We start from the raw sequence: 12,115 nt of genomic DNA, 5'->3' as shown, positions 1-12,115 counted from the left end.
ATTAATATTTGTATGCCATACTGCTGCTGTGTGTGGCAGAAGTCAAATGTATGCCTTTCCCATTATCAGGAAGTGCTGCCCTTGTCCTTTTTATGCAGATGAAAGACAGTGATGTGCATCGAGGCAGGTTGACAGCCCCTCACAAACACTAACCCGCATGACAGTGCTGATTGTGGAGCTGTAAGGGGCAGTGGAGTGTGTGATGGAGTCATCTGTTGTCTGTCTCTCAGCCTGAATACTGATGGCTACAAATTATAAAGTCTTCTGCTGAAAGATTCCTTCGTTTCTTTTCTTTTCCTCCATTGTCCACCTCTGTGATGTTTTCCCTCTTCTCTTTTCACTGAAGCACTAGGATAAGATAAAGGAAGGAAATAAAACAAAATTATTTTGGTGTAATTTAGTGTTTTTTTGTTGTTGTTGTTGTTTGTTTTGTTTTTAAAGCATGCAGAACATTTTGCAATAAAAGAAAGAAAACATATTTGACCACTATTACCCCCATAACCTCCCCACTTCCCTCACCAAACTCATTACACTACTACAGGACTTGGGGACAATGGGATACAATAAAATAAACACACAGATAAAGAATAAATAAAATAAAAACAGTAATAATAATAACAACAACAGAAGTAGTAGCTGTAGATTAAATATCCTCAATTTCCTTGACTGTAGACATCCAATTCTTTCACATAGACAAAGTTACATGTTTAGCGTAATGAGTCTGCACAGATATAAGATCTCCAATAAAGAATTTAGCCAATGCTTTGCTTTGGCTTTTGGCTTTCTTAGTTGGGGACACTTAATATTCAACAATATTATTGATGTGCCAGCATTCACATGATTATATGAGAACTAAACTGAACTGGATGATGACAGAACTGTTTTCTCCACTATATGAAATAACTCAATTAAAAACTTTTTTTACAACAAAAGAACCATCACTGAACTTACTTCAGCTGGACTGTGGTGCTATTTTCTTCTAGATCTGCTGTACGCACATTATTTTCCTGTTCACTGTAATACTGCTTTGAAAAAATCTGTATTGTAAAAAGCGCTATATAAACAAAGGTGAAAGGTAACTTAGTAGAAAGGTCATGAGGAGTTTTCCAACAGTGAACTAGTAGTTTCTTTGCAGCAGTCATGGCAGCTGGCCAAAATTTCCATACCTTCTCAAATTGAGAATTGTCATTCATCAATAAATTATCAAGATTTTTGGGAAAACAAATCCTTATAGCCTTGTACAAAATGTCAAGCACCATATCTCAAAAGTTTTGCGGTAACACTTTATTTTGATGGTCCCTTTTGAACATTCTGTGGACTATAAGTAACTTTGCAACTACATGTCAACTAACCAACCTGGTCTCACAGGATTCCGTGAAATGTCCACGTGCCCTTAACTCAAAATCCGTGGAGCCATCACGGAATCGCCCCAAATTCCGTGGTGCGGCCACGGATATTACTCCAATGCAAGTCAATGACATTGACCTTCCGTGGTCCACACACGGATACCCGTTTCAATGACGGAGTACAGATCTCACTCAATCGACGTGCTTTCTCATTTGGAAACGCAACATTTGAAGTATTTGTGAACTTTTCCAACATCAAATGCCATAATGACGTTAACCTGACTGTTATTGAAGCTATTGCATTGTCCTGTCATCATAAAATTTCGGTTTGTTTCAGTTAGCCTAACCAAAGTCCCGTGATGGCTCCACGGACCTCAACAACCTGACCTCACTCATGGACGTTGTAATGTTGCTGGCTTGTTTAGGAACTTATAAGCTTTAGGTCGACTGTGTTGCAATGGCATGTAATTAACTTGACATTTTGTCTCGTCCTGTCATCATAAAATCCAGTTTGATGGCGTTTTACACCTATTGCTCGCTTGGCTATAGTCAGATCTAAAATCTGTGATAGGAGCACGGAGTGAGTCTGTGGTGAGACCACGGATAACTCCAACGCGCAAGTCAATGACACTCATCTTCCGTGGTCCACACACGGATACCCGTTTCAATGACAGAGAACAGATCTCACTCAATGGACGTGCTTTCTCATTTGGAAACACAACATTTTAAGTATTTATTTATTTTCCAACACCAAATACCATAAAGACTTTAACCTCTCTGTTATTGTAGCTATTGCATTGTCCAGCCATCATAAAATCCAGTTTGATGGCGTTTTACACCTATTGCTCGCTTGGCTATATAGTCAGATCTAAAATCTGTGATAGGAGCACGGATTGAGTCTGTGGTGAGACCACGGATAACTCCAACGTTCGTGATATGGTCACGTAATTTAATCTATTGATTCGTGCCACGGACACGTTTATTTCGTAATTTTTCGTCTTTCGTGATTACAGCTCGATTATTTCTGCCTGTCGGCTGCAGCAGAGAAGCTGTTTAATCAACATTTATTCACGAGATCTTATCGTGGTTTATGTATTTTTTTTAATGTTATTATTTCGGTCTTATTGCCAGGGAAGCTGGATTGTTTTGCTGTTTATTGATATTTTTAAAATGATATTTTATTAGTAGGAAATCGCGCTGAAGAAGTCTCGTTCCGAACACATCGCGATATTTGGCATCAGTTCACGTGTGTCAGCTGTTGGTAAGTAGTAAATAAATACCTAAATACGATGTCCTAATAATGTGTGATATAATGTCTTTTCTGTTTGTCGATATTAATCTGCCAAATATATCTGCCATTTCCACGGAGACTTTGCGTTTCATTGCTTTCTAATTCAAAATATATGATTAAACACTGCCTGTCAAGTGACGTGCTATAGGCTTAGATATTCATATCAGATTAAAAATAGTACAATTAGTTCCAAAGTTGTATTTGTAGTAGAAGCACAGTAAAAACAACACTTACCATGCTTTTACCACAGTAACATTAGTTTTACTGTGATAAGTGTAGTAAAAAGACAGTAATCACAAAACTTACCATGCTTTTACCACACTATTGGTAGTTTTAATGTGATACTTATTGTAAATGCACAGTAACCACAACACTTACCATGCTTTTACCACAGTAACCCTAGTTTTACTGTGATAGGGTGTGGTCACTGTAAAAAAAAAACCCGTAAAAAAACGGTAATTTTCTGGCAGCTGGGGCGCCAGAAAATTCCTGTTAAAAAACGGAAAAATACTGTAAAAAAATGGTCTTTCTTCCCGTTGTTTTTACGGAAAAAAACTGTATATTTAACATTGGATTTCGGTAATATGATACAATGTTAATTTACCATCCTATTGAAGTATTAATATCTGTTTTTTATATTGATAACCACCAATCACAGCAGTGATGAGAGTCACATGATCAATCAAAGCTCAATTTAAGCAGTTCTTCCACAAGAGAGTTAATACTAATATATAGAAGCTGCACAGTGTCATTCACACAAACATTAAACACCATCATGGTAACACATGAAATTTTAAAAATGCAATAAACATTAATTTAACAACATTAAATGTAACATAAACCCCTAATGTACATAACTGATTAGAAAAAACGAAGAAAACTATGAAGAAACAAACATAGTTATTTCAACAAAAATACCTCAAATGTGAAGTGTCACAGGGAATTGTGGGAATGTCAATTTACGGTTTTTCACTGTAAATGATACAATGAGTTGTTTTTTCACTTTCAAAAACTGTAAATTTAACGGTATGTTACAGTAAAATTACATTAAATGTACCGTTAGATCTATCACAGTTATTTACCGTATATAGTACGGAAACTTTCTGTTAACCAATTAACAGTTTTTCACTGTAGCATTTTTACAGTCTTTTACCGTTAAAATTACGATAATTTTTTACAGTGTGGTAAAAGGACAGTAACCACAAAACTTACCATGCTTTTACCTCTGTATTGATAGTTTTAAAGTGATATTTGTTGTAAATGCATATTAACCACAACACTTGCCATGCTTTTAACGCTTTATAATGTAACATCCAATATTTGTAAGGTAAATCAGTACTTTTTCCTTTAAATAATCCTATATATTATACATAATTATATTTTCTTTTCTCTTTTTTCAGCTGAAAAGACCTAAAGGGCCTTTCGGACTCAGTCAGCCCATTATTGTTTGAGGAGAAGTAAACGGAGGAGACGGAAAGCTGCAAAGGCAAATATTCACAATGGTATGTATGTGTTGGTTTTAACCCTAAATCAAACATTTTATCAAGCATTTGTTGTTTCTTAAAACTTTTCTCACAAAACCCATAGCCCAATCAGTACAAACATAGTCTGAAAGTCTTAATAATTCACAAGATTTAACAAGTTGTCAAATTCGTACGATACTCGTACATATTTGTATACTCGTACACAATCCTGCAGCTTTTACTCCTAGTGCTGTCATTGGCTACTGCCTCAATTCCTGTACATATTTATCGCGATATTTGTAAATCAGTTGCGCCACTTCTTGGAAAGTTGTCGGATATCACACACACTGTCAGAAAGTTTATATTAATTGCAAATTGGTCCCCGTCTGTTCATGTTCCAGTGATACATGATGTCTCTCCACACCTCATAACCTACCTCTGTTTGCAAGAGTGGAAAAGCTTATCTGACTTGTCACATGACATCAGATACTCGATTATTTTGTCATAATCAGAATGTTACACTGCTGATAACTGTCCCGTTTGCATGTAAATCATTTTCATATGATTATTGCTTGCTATTAAAGACATACTTTTATTCATAGAAATGCCCACATATCAGTGAACTTATAACATAAAAATGCTTTTAACATTTAATTATGCAACACTCTTTACAGAAAACATATCCCACAGTTATGGATAAACTCACAACGTCATCATCAAGTGCTGTGCTGGGCACATTGGGCAACAAGTGTCCTCCAACGTATTCGATCCATGGCCAAGTTCTCCACATCTTCCCATGGGACACTGACATTCTTCAGGTCTTCATGAAACATCTGTCTCTGTGTCTTCCTTGGTCTTCCCTGTCTCCTGCATCCTCCTGGTGGTGTCCACTTCATCACTGTGTTTGGGTGTTGTTGTTTGGGCATGCGTAGGATGTGTCCAGCGAGGTGCACCCTTTGCTCTGTCACAGTTTCTGAAAGTCTTCATGTGGAGTCCCACTCCTCCTCAGGATCTCTTTGATATATGCAGAACCAATATTGAATATAGTGATTTATCTTTTTCCATATTGTTAAAGCATTTTGTTTTCTCTTTTCAGCTTCATAAACTGTACTTGATTTCTGCCTAATGCCTTTATAAAAAAGGGTCAGTGCTCATCAGGTGTTTTGCTAAAGGACATATTTATTGCATAGTTACAATAAAAGTGACCAATAATCACAAGGATATAGAATGAAAGTTGAGAATGTAAAATGTTGTGCTTATGTTTTTGCCTATTTGTTCTTTAAAGCGACGAAACAAATGTATTTTCACATAACAAAGTTGAATCTCATCTTTTGGTTTGTCAACCAACCAAGTTTGGTATATAACTTCATCATAGCAATTTTTTGAACGTTAATGTATGTGTCACTATAATAGATTGCCCCTGTATCTGGATATTTTAAATTAACTGATTTTTATACTGTTGTGCAGTAGTTTTGGCGCTACATGTGTCTTTAAACAGTTTGACATTAAATATTGGAATAAGCTTTCAAAATTGTGTCCATTCATTGTGCTTTTGTTACATTTATTTGAATATAATTGATATACTGTATCTTTGACTATACATACACTGTAAATGTTAGAAGCACTTTAGTAGGCCTACATGCAATTATCTTTAATTAAAATACTGCAAAACTACTCCTGCTGTAGGCCTTTGCTTAGAAAAAAGTTTCTCTTTCAAATGTATTTATGCATCAGTCTAATCAAATAAGCAAATTTGTGTCATTGATCATGTGAACTCGTTTTTGGACGGTAACCACACAAAGAGTCTTTTGTTTTTAAATATGAGTTTTAGAATTTAATTAGAAATAATACATGTTTAACAGCCTTAATTAAATATTTAAGGTATCTATCCCTGCAGCCGGAACCAGAAGAGATCTGTCATCATTTGCCATAAATGGGCATGTAAGTGTGACGCATTTATTCAGCTGGGTTTGTATTGGCTGTGACTTTATCGCAGAACTCGCTGTGATTGGACAATCGTTTAACCCATATAAACTGGCGCTTCATGTTACAAAGTATGGTTTGGTGTTATTATTACATTAGTTATACATTAAGCTAACTATAAAGTGTCTCTATAATGTGAGAAATTACTCCTTTACCGAGATCCTAACCCTAACCCTAAGCATGTCTGCACATTTCAATGAACTACAGAACAATGCTTCCTGTTCCACTGATAGAATGACAGAGATATGTGGGTAATGTAGTATAAAACGTTTAGTAATAAAACAATAAATGTTAAATAAATTATATATTTAATGGACAACTGGATATCTTCATTGCGCAAACCTTTATGACATATATGAGGGACAGGCTGAAATTTGATATTTTACTGTGAGCACTTTAAAAATAACCTTTATGCCAGCTTTCCATATATATCTGAAAACTGTGGCCAACATTATTTATTATACATAGCATAAGCAGTCGTCCTGCCGATTTGCTCTTCTGGGGGCCATTGCTGGGCCATACAATCTACACAGATCTACACACACTATTGCTATTAAACAAGGGTAATGCACCATTCAGTAAAACAACAAAAAAACAGTGCCAACATTTCCTTTTCACCCCCTCTGATTGCTGCTTATATGCCTGACATCAGTGATATATGCTTTCATTCAAAAAGCAGTTGTAGATGTGCTAGAATGATCAACATGGATCATCTTCAATTAAGCGTTAAGTATTTATAGCAAGATAGCCCACTGTAGCCTCTTGTTATTCACATAGCTTCCTTTTATTTCACTGCAAACTGGCATACATGCAAGTATGTGCAACTTTTGTTGCATTGTTGTCCCAAATATCATTAACCAGATCTACATTTTTTTATGTCCCAAGTAAAAGAATCATGGTCATTAATTATATGTAGTAATTTATAAGTTATTAATTATATGTAGGCCTAGTTATTTTTTAATTAATTAAACTAAAGAAATAAGAAATTAAAATTTCTCAAATAAAAATGTCTATTTACTGTACCAAACACCACTTTCAATACACAATAGTCACCATATTTTATTAAACAACACTTTATTGGAGGACACAGAATAAAGTTAATAAAGTAGCATAAAGACAAATGAGATTCAAGATAAATAAAAATGTGTCTTCAAAAATACATTAACATCATAATAGTCCATTCACAGCTGCTGAAGCCATAAAATTAGTGCCAGAGAATCATATTCAGTCACCTACAGAAAACAGATTTGATATTGTGTTGGAAAATAATGATTCATTATCACAGCTAAACTGGTTTCTTGCTCTTCCCTGTACGTCTCTATCATGTTCGTGTTCTTCTTCCTCGTCTAAACAGTTTGTTCAGTTGAAGAACAGAAGATGTGATCACTGATGTGGTGTAGCTTTTTCTCAACCAGAAGAAGTCGTCTCAACATCCCATTGTCAGGCGTTCTCCAGTCCTGGTCTTAAAGTAAAACAGAAAACAGAAACCATTCAAATAAAGTTGTTTAATGGCCAGTCGGGTCAGCTTATGTTCTGCATTATTTAAAGCAGTGATGGTTTACTCTGGCCCTCAGCATCCACTGTGCTGCAGATTTAGCTCCGACCTCAAACCCTCCTGCCTATTGTCTAGAAATAAACCTGAAGACTTTGGTTAAAATTTTCAGATGTGCTTGATTAGGGTTGGAGGTTAACTCTTAACTAACCTCAAAAAGTAGAATGCAAAGGGCCAGAGTTGCCTGTTCCTTACATAAATTTGCAAAGCAGCAGTCAGTACATTATATAATATACACATTGAAGTATTATTTATATATATATATATATATATATATATATATATATATATATATATATATATATATATATATATATATATATATATATTGGAGCACATAATATAAGCTAAGTACTGAACAAAAACTGTTTTACCCATATCAACAGCAACCTATTTTAAAAGATTTTTAAGAAAGACATTGTCTCTTTTGAGCCTTTGCCAGTGATGCTTGATTTCTTTCCAGACAACATAATCTTCTGTCACTTGTTTCAAGAGCTTCACATGATCAAAAACCAAGTGATAACCTGTACAATGTAAAATTGTCAACATCAAATTATGTACTACATTTTACAGCATTGTTTCAATTCAAGACATACCAATGGACTCGCTCACTTTTCTGTCTTCTTTGGGCACCAGATGTTCCTTCCTCACCCGAAACAAAGGACTTATTCGATTAGCTTGCGTTGATATAAGGACTGGTCTTCCTTCTCTGCTGTAAAACAAGAAAGTCGCGACTTACTCTATGTGCAATTACTATTGTTCCTGAAACATAAATTAAGACAGTATTAAATAAGTTAATTTACCATATGATTCAGGAGAGAACATTTGATGAGTAAATACTGATTGCAATATTCTAGAAACTTCACCTGTGAAGGGCTGATCACGGCAAGATTCGCTGCGACTCACTAGTAGCTCTTGTGAGGGTTGGCTCCTAAAAGAGCTGTTGAGTTTGATATTGTAGAGCTTTAAAAAAAAAGGACTAAGCAATCCTGCAAAACAGAAAGGAAGGTAATTTTAATACATTACTTGCAAATAGTCAGTTTATAACTGTATGATACGTTTTCTGTAAAGAGTGTTGCATAATTAAATGTTAAAAGCATTTTTATGTTATAAGTTCACTGATATGTGGGCATTTCTATGAATAAAAGTATGTCTTTAATAGCAAGCAATAATCATATGAAAATGATTTACATGCAAACGGGACAGTTATCAGCAGTGTAACATTCTGATTATGACAAAATAATCGAGTATCTGATGTCATGTGACAAGTCAGATAAGCTTTTCCACTCTTGCAAACAGAGGTAGGTTATGAGGTGTGGAGAGACATCATGTATCACTGGAACATGAACAGACGGGGACCAATTTGCAATTAATATAAACTTTCTGACAGTGTGTGTGATATCCGACAACTTTCCAAGAAGTGGCGCAACTGATTTACAAATATCGCGATAAATATGTACAGGAATTGAGGCAGTAGCCAATGACAGCACTAGGAGTAAAAGCTGCAGGATTGTGTACGAGTATACAAATATGTACGAGTATCGTACGAATTTGACAACTTGTTAAATCTTGTGAATTATTAAGACTTTCAGACTATGTTTGTACTGATTGGGCTATGGGTTTTGTGAGAAAAGTTTTAAGAAACAACAAATGCTTGATAAAATGTTTGATTTAGGGTTAAAACCAACACATACATACCATTGTGAATATTTGCCTTTGCAGCTTTCCGTCTCCTCCGTTTACTTCTCCTCAAACAATAATGGGCTGACTGAGTCCGAAAGGCCCTTTAGGTCTTTTCAGCTGAAAAAAGAGAAAAGAAAATATAATTATGTATAATATATAGGATTATTTAAAGGAAAAAGTACTGATTTACCTTACAAATATTGGATGTTACATTATAAAGCGTTAAAAGCATGGCAAGTGTTGTGGTTAATATGCATTTACAACAAATTTCACTTTAAAACTATCAATACAGAGGTAAAAGCATGGTAAGTTTTGTGGTTACTGTCCTTTTACCACACCCTATCACAGTAAAACTAGGGTTACTGTGGTAAAAGCATGGTAAGTGTTGTGGTTACTGTGCATTTACAATAAGTATCACATTAAAACTACCAATAGTGTGGTAAAAGCATGGTAAGTTTTGTGATTACTGTCTTTTTACTACACTTATCACAGTAAAACTAATGTTACTGTGGTAAAAGCATGGTAAGTGTTGTTTTTACTGTGCTTCTACTACAAATACAACTTTGGAACTAATTGTACTATTTTTAATCTGATATGAATATCTAAGCCTATAGCACGTCACGTGACAGGCAGTGTTTAATCATATATTTTGAATTAGAAAGCAATGAAACGCAAAGTCTCCGTGGAAATGGCAGATATATTTGGCAGATTAATATCGACAAACAGAAAAGACATTATATCACACATTATTAGGACAGCGTATTTAGGTATTTATTTACTACTTACCAACAGCTGACACACGTGAACTGATGCCAAATATCGCGATGTGTTCGGAACGAGACTTCTTCAGCGCGATTTCCTACTAATAAAATATCATTTTAAAAATATCAATAAACAGCAAAACAATCCAGCTTCCCTGGCAATAAGACAGAAATAATAACATTAAAAAAATACATAAACCACGATAAGATCTCGTGAATAAATGTTGATTAAACAGCTTCTCTGCTGCAGCCGACAGGCAGAAATAATCGAGCTGTAATCACGAAAGACGAAAAATTACGAAATAAACGTGTCCGTGGCACGAATCAATAGATTAAATTACGTGACCATATCACGAACGTTGGAGTTATCCGTGGTCTCACTACAGACTCAATCCGTGCTCCTATCACAGATTTTAGATCTGACTATATAGCCAAGCGAACAATAGGTGTAAAACGCCATCAAACTGGATTTTATGATGGCTGGACAATGCAATAGCTACAATAACAGAGAGGTTAAAGTCTTTATGGTATTTGGTGTTGGAAAATAAATAAATACTTAAAATGTTGTGTTTCCAAATGAGAAAGCACGTCCATTGAGTGAGATCTGTTCTCTGTCATTGAAACGGGTATCCGTGTGTGGACCACGGAAGATGAGTGTCATTGACTTGCGCGTTGGAGTTATCCGTGGTCTCACCACAGACTCACTCCGTGCTCCTATCACAGATTTTAGATCTGACTATAGCCAAGCAAGCAATAGGTGTAAAACGCCATCAAACTGGATTTTATGATGACAGGACGAGACAAAATGTCAAGTTAATTACATGCCATTGCAACACAGTCGACCTAAAGCTTATAAGTTCCTAAACAAGCCAGCAACATTACAACGTCCATGAGTGAGGTCAGGTTGTTGAGGTCCGTGGTGCCATCACGGGACTTTGGTTAGGCTAACTGAAACAAACCGAAATTTTATGATGACAGGACAATGCAATAGCTTCAATAACAGTCAGGTTAACGTCATTATGGCATTTGATGTTGGAAAAGTTCACAAATACTTCAAATGTTGCGTTTCCAAATGAGAAAGCACGTCGATTGAGTGAGATCTGTACTCCGTCATTGAAACGGGTATCCGTGTGTGGACCACGGAAGGTCAATGTCATTGACTTGCATTGGAGTAATAACCGTGGCCGCATCACGGAATTTGGGGCGATTCCGTGATGGCTCCACGGATTTTGAGTTAAGGGCACGTGGACATTTCACGGAATCCTGTGAGACCAGGTTGTAGAGTATTAGTAGACTGTATGATTATTATCTGCTAACTCTTTATTGTGATGGTCCAGCAGACAATCTACTGACTATAAGCAACTGTGCAACTACATGTAAACTTATTCTAACCCGAACCCTACCAGTCTACTAATACTCTACTAACACTCTAATGAGAGTTAGTAGGCATGTAGGTGCAATGTTACTTATAGTCAACAGAATGTGTTAAAGGGACCATCAAAATAAAGTGAAACCAGTTTTACACATCTGGACAGTCCCAAAGCATTTGTATCAAAGTTTCCAGGCATCCAAGTCCACTTCCTGGGAAATTGCCACAAAATATCTGCAATAAAAATGGAAGTTGCTGCAGTGCTGTGGCTCTTTTATTATTTGCGTCTCAGAGTGTGCAGAATAAATGCAATAAATGCTGTAATGTGATCTTGCGTTCAGCGGCTGGTGTTTGAGGGAGCGAGTTGAGGGATGCTTCTGGGAGCGAGTTAAACCCAATCATGCTGATGACAGAACTTAGCTCAGACCTTTTTTCAAAGTTCTAAAACAGATTATTTGAGTATGTTTTACAAGAAAACAGTATTTCAGTCTTCCTAGTTCAAAATTTCACATTTAATTGTGTTACTTGCCATTTCTTTTAAAGAATCATCAAAACATATTGTGACCAGGTCACAATTTCTCTTGCCATAACAAATGTACTTTACAAATACATAGTTGGAGCAGCCAGAGAAAAACTAATATAAAAAAGCAAAGGGTCAAGAGCACAA

At 35.8% G+C, this 12,115-nt stretch overlaps 2 long non-coding RNA genes across 2 annotated transcripts; one reads left to right on the top strand and one right to left on the bottom strand.

Annotated features, from left to right (window-relative positions):
• Nucleotides 1-2,143: 2,143 nt before the first annotated feature.
• Nucleotides 2,144-5,383, top strand: LOC311296667. Its single transcript, XR_014628656.1, has 3 exons — nt 2,144-2,607; nt 4,038-4,139; nt 4,775-5,383. It is a non-coding gene; the product is annotated as an uncharacterized lncRNA (long non-coding RNA).
• Nucleotides 5,384-7,140: 1,757 nt separating this feature from the next.
• Nucleotides 7,141-10,481, bottom strand: LOC311296585. Its single transcript, XR_014628626.1, has 5 exons — nt 10,105-10,481; nt 9,334-9,435; nt 8,502-8,624; nt 8,232-8,347; nt 7,141-7,545 (listed from the first exon to the last, which is right to left on the bottom strand). It is a non-coding gene; the product is annotated as an uncharacterized lncRNA (long non-coding RNA).
• Between the last annotated feature and the right edge of the window lie 1,634 nt (nt 10,482-12,115).

This window comes from Rutilus rutilus (genome assembly GCF_951802725.1).
Source record: "Rutilus rutilus genome assembly, chromosome: 1".
NCBI classification, from domain to species: Eukaryota; Metazoa; Chordata; class Actinopteri; order Cypriniformes; family Leuciscidae; genus Rutilus; species Rutilus rutilus.
Note: the sequence above shows the minus strand (reverse complement) of the source record. Positions and strands in the feature narration are given on the sequence as shown.